Here is a 6,150-nt window from a genome sequence, read left to right as displayed (position 1 = left end):
TAGAAATGTCCCAGAGACACAAGACTAGGTGCATTGTGACCGTCTCGGCCCATAGAGACAGAACCCAACATCTCGGTCCGATAGCTCATTCAAGGACCCCGTAGCAAGGCATTGAAAAAAGTGGATTTTCAGCACCAATTAGGCTTTTACTCGGACACCAAATGACCTATCGGGCCGAAACTCGGGATTCGGGGTCGCCTCACATAGGACTACACATAATGTCCGAACTGGCCCCGCAGCTAGAAAGTAACTATGTGTTTTATGGTTTTTTAATGTTTTGTACCGAAGGCCTTGTGAATTTTGGGCCAGCTCTGAAGTATGTTATACTTGGCTCCTAAATGAGTTGGGAAAAGTGGGTTTGGTGTCAGTTTGTATCCGTTTGGTGTCAGAATGATATCAAATTGACTGATGGACGGTGACTTGCAGGTGACTCTTGTCCATTAGCAATATGTTTAAGCGGTGAGGTACCATCACCAAAAGCGACATTCTGAAATCAACCCAAACGAGCGATGGAGAGGTACCAGAATCACTGCCAAGCCATCCCGAGTTCATCGGGCCAGTCAATTTGGCATTCCTGCACAAATTTTCAGTGACTTTGCAAAAGTAAGGAACATTTGCAATATGTTTTAACAGTGAGGTACCATCACCAAAAGCGACATTCTGAAATCAACCCAAACGAGCCATGGAGAGGTACCAGTATCACTGCCAAGCCATCCCGAGGTCATCGGGCCAGTCAATTTGGCATTCCTGCATGATTTTTATGGCATGACAAATTGGTGATGGTGACTGCCCAGTTAACCATATGGCAAATGCACAGTGACTTTGAAAGAGTGAGAAAAATCACCAAATGGACATTCTGAAATCAACCCAAACGAGCCATGGAGAGGTACCAGAATCACTGCCAAGCCATCCCGAGGTCATCGGGCCAGTCAATTGGCATTCCTGCAAAAATTTTCAGTGACTTTGCAAAAGTAAGTAACATTTGCAATATGTTTAACAGTGAGGTACCATCACCAAAGCGACATTCTGAAATCAACCCAAACGAGCCATGGAGAGGTACCAGAATCACTGCCAAGCCATCCCGAGGTCATCGGGCCAGTCAATTTGGCATTCCTGCAAAATTTTCAGTGACTTTGCAAAAGTAAGTAACATTTGCAATATGTTTAAGCGGTGAGGTACCATCACCAAAAGCGACATTCTGAAATCAACCCAAACGAGCCATGGAGAGGTACCAGAATCACTGCCAAGCCATCCCGAGGTCATCGGGCCAGTCAATTTGGCATTCCTGCAAAAATTTTCAGTGACTTTGCAAAAGTAAGTAACATTTGCAATATGTTTTAACAGTGAGGTACCATCACCAAAAGCGACATTCTGAAATCAACCCAAACGAGCCATGGAGAGGTACCAGTATCACTGCCCAGACATCCCTATGTCATCGGGCCAGTCAATTTGGCATTCCTGCATGATTTTTATGGCATGACAAATTGGTGATGGTGACTGCCCAGTTAACCATATGGCAAATGCACAGTGACTTTGAAAGAGTGAGAAAAATCACCAAATGGACATTCTGAAATCAACCCAAACGAGCCATGGAGAGGTACCAGAATCACTGCCAAGCCATCCCGAGGTCATCGGGCCAGTCAATTTGGCATTCCTGCAAAAATTTTCAGTGACTTTGCAAAAGTAAGTAACATTTGCAATATGTTTAAGCGGTGAGGTACCATCACCAAAAGCGACATTCTGAAATCAACCCAAACGAGCCATGGAGAGGTACCAGAATCACTGCCAAGCCATCCCGAGGTCATCGGGCCAGTCAATTTGGCATTCCTGCAAAAATTTTCAGTGACTTTGCAAAAGTAAGTAACATTTGCAATATGTTTAAGCGGTGAGGTACCATCACCAAAAGCGACATTCTGAAATCAACCCAAACGAGCCATGGAGAGGTACCAGAATCACTGCCAAGCCATCCCGAGGTCATCGGGCCAGTCAATTTGGCATTCCTGCAAAAATTTTCAGTGACTTTGCAAAAGTAAGTAACATTTGCAATATGTTTAAGCGGTGAGGTACCATCACCAAAAGCGACATTCTGAAATCAACCCAAACGAGCCATGGAGAGGTACCAGTATCACTGCCCAGACATCCCTATGTCATCGGGCCAGTCAATTTGGCATTCCTGCATGATTTTTATGGCATGACAAATTGGTGATGGTGACTGCCCAGTTAACCATATGGCAAATGCACAGTGACTTTGCAAAAGTGAGAAAACATGACCAAATGGACATTCTGAAATCAACACAAACAATGGCATGACCATAGTGTCCAGACTGTGCCGAGTCCAACGAGGTGCCCCGCTTGACCGTAGCTCGCTCGGTCTGAGCGCGGCGACCATGAGAAAAATAGGCCCAATATGAAGCCTTCACCAGTACGTCATTTGATTTTGGGTGACAGCGGCGGAACCGTTAGGTTTAGAAAGACAATTCAACCACAGGACTGTTCCTAAGGTCCTCCTGATCTGTCCAAGCCTATCCTTGACCGTGTGACATTAACCCTTCACAGTCAAAAGAAGGTGTTTACATAAAAACAGTGTTCATTGACTTCTCTCCCCATAGGAATATATTGGCTGCTCCACTAAATACAACCTGGAGTCTATATGGGTTATGAATGTTGTATGAACCTGTCTTTGGTACCAGTCCATCAGACCACTATAAGGTCTACCTGTGTCGATTCTAAGCTTCCTGGACCAACCGGAAGTGGTCCAAATCGCCCTAAAAGTGTATACCCATACACTGCCTGCAATTTGATGGACATAGTGCATTGAACCCTGTGTAAATCAGTCAGTTTTCATGGTAAAGACTTAAAACTCAGGATTCTCTAATGGAATACCCCAATGAGGATGTATGTTGAGTTACAGCTTCCTGTGCCAACCGGAAGTGCCATAATTGGTGTCTCATGGGCTGTTTGGAGGGGTTAAAAATATCAGATCTTTCCAAAACTTCATATATATGATTAGGCAACCCCCATGAACTGTAAATCAGTCATTTTTCCCATAAAAATTCAAAGGAAAACTAAATCACACAGATACACAACATGGATGGAGGGACGTATCATTGGGGTGCGTAGAGACTGACAGTGCCTCCAATAGTTAGCTTTGAATGATATCAAATTGACTGATGGACAGTGACTTGCAGGTGACTCTTGTCCATTAGCAATATGTTTAAGCGGTGAGGTACCATCACCAAAAGCGACATTCTGAAATCAACCCAAACGAGCCATGGAGAGGTACCAGTATCACTGCCCAGCCATCCCGAGGTCATCGGGCCAGTCAATTTGGCATTCCTGCAAAAATTTTCAGTGACTTTGCAAAAGTAAGGAACATTTGCAATATGTTTTAACAGTGAGGTACCATCACCAAAGCGACATTCTGAAATCAACCCAAACGAGCGATGGAGAGGTACCAAAATCACTGCCCAGCCATCCCTATTTCATCGGGCCAGTCAATTTGGCATTCCTGCATGATTTTTATGGCATGACAAATTGGTGATGGTGACTGCCCAGTTAACCATATGGCAAATGCACAGTGACTTTGCAAAAGTGAGAAAACATGACCAAATGGACATTCTGAAATCAACCCTAACGAGTGATGGAGAGGTACCAGAATCACTGCCAAGCCATCCCGAGTTCATCGGGCCAGTCAATTTGGCATTCCTGCACAAATTTTCAGTGACTTTGCAAAAGTAAGGAACATTTGCAATATGTTTTAACAGTGAGGTACCATCACCAAAAGCGACATTCTGAAATCAACCCAAACGAGCGATGGAGAGGTACCAGAATCACTGCCAAGCCATCCCGACTTCATCGGGCCAGTCAATTTGGCATTCCTGCAAAAATTTTCAGTGACTTTGCAAAAGTAAGGAACATTTGCAATATGTTTTAACAGTGAGGTACCATCACCAAAGCGACATTCTGAAATCAGCCCAAACGAGCCATGAAGAGGTACCAGTATCACTGCCCAGCCATCCCGAGGTCATCGGGCCAGTCAATTTGGCATTCCTGCATGATTTTTATAGCATGACAAATTGGTGATGGTGACTGCCCAGTTAACCATATGGCAAATGCACAGTGACTTTGAAAGAGTGAGAAAAATCACCAAATGGACATTCTGGAATCGACCATAACGAGTGATGGAGAGGTACCAGAATCACTGCCAAGCCATCCGAGGTCATCGGGCCAGTCAATTTGGCATTCCTGCAAAAATTTTCAGTGACTTTGAAAAAGTAAGGAACATTTGCAATATGTTTTAACAGTGAGGTACCATCACCAAAAGCGACATTCTGAAATCAACCCAAACGAGCGATGGAGAGGTACCAGAATCACTGCCCAGCCATCCCGAGTTCATCGGGCCAGTCAATTGGCATTCCTGCATGATTTTTATGGCATGACAAATTGGTGATGGTGAATGCCCAGTTAACCATATGGCAAATGCACAGTGACTTTGCAAAAGTGAGAAAACATAAACAAATGGACATGATGAAATCAACACCACGAGTGATTGAAAGGAACAACAATCACTGCCCGGCCATCCCGAGTTCATCAGGCCAGTCAATTTTGCATTTCTGAAGGATTTTTGAGCATGTCAAATTTCTTATGACATTTGGCCCCCACAAAACATATGCCTTATGCACAAGCAAAAAAAAACAAAAACATTATAATAATAAAATATGACTAAAGTATGTTGATACAGTTCTTATACGTGTGTAACTGACACAAAATGCGAAAAAATTTCGAAAAACGGTCCAGAAAGCACTTTTTAGGGGTGTGTGAAGTTTTTTATGAAATTTAATAATTTTTGACTTTTGACTTCTGACTTCCTATGAAATCATATTGCAGATGGACAAAACACATGCAATATGCGCAAGTAAAAAAAATTAAAAAAATTATGATAATAAAATATGACTAAAGTATGTTGATACAGTTCTTATACGTGTGTAACTGACACAAAATGCGAAAAAATTTCGAAAAACGGTCCAGAAAGCACTTTTTTAGGGGTGTGTGAAGTTTTTTATGAAATTTAAGAATTTTTGACTTTTGACTTCTGACTTCCTATGAAATCATATTGCAAATGGACAAAACATATGCAATATGCGCAAGTAAAAAAATTAAAAAAATTATGTTAATAAAATTGGACAAAAGTATTTTCATACAGTTCTTATACATGTGTAATTGTCAAAAAAAGCGAAAGAATTTCGAAAAACGGTCCAGAAAGCACTTTTTTAAGGGGTGATACGTTTTTTCAAAAAAATTCGTTTTTTCAAAATTTGGCTTTTGGATGTTGACTTGGAGTCCAATACCAATATGAAAAACCATGGTGGAGTGCAATCGCCACCTGTTGGATTTTGAAGTGTTACAACTGGCAATACCCATATGGCAATAGCAGTAAACTTTGCATGAATCAACGCCGCTTTGGGTGGTATTGGCCAATGTGTGCATGGTTCGGTCAATGCCAATAACTTGCCATTCATTTTTGTCCACTACGGGGGTGAATTCCCTTACATCTGAGGTAGTCTGGATAAAGTAAAGCAGACAATGTTTGTGGCACCTTTTCTAGAATGTTCCTCATCCTTGGGAGCGGTATGATCCTGAATCCTGCACACACACACACACACACACACACGCACACACACACACACACACACACACACACACACACACACACACACACACACACACACACACACACACACACACACACACACACACACACACACACACTCAGACAAACACACACACACATACATACACACACACACACACACACACACACACACACACACACACACACACACACACACACACTCAGACAAACACACACACACATACATACACACACACACACACACACACACACACACACACACACACACACACACACACACACACACACACACACACACACACACACACACACACACACACACACACACACACACTCAGACAAACACACACTCAGACAAACACACACACACATACATACACTTACACACACACACACTCAGACAAACACACACACTCAGGCACACACTTAGACAAAAACACACACTTAGACACACACTCACACTATGTAGAAAAGGGGGTCCTGTGTAGTTCATCCAT

This window comes from Oncorhynchus masou, chromosome 13 (assembly GCF_036934945.1).
Source record: "Oncorhynchus masou masou isolate Uvic2021 chromosome 13, UVic_Omas_1.1, whole genome shotgun sequence".
Lineage (NCBI taxonomy): Eukaryota > Metazoa > Chordata > Actinopteri > Salmoniformes > Salmonidae > Oncorhynchus > Oncorhynchus masou.
Note: the sequence above shows the minus strand (reverse complement) of the source record.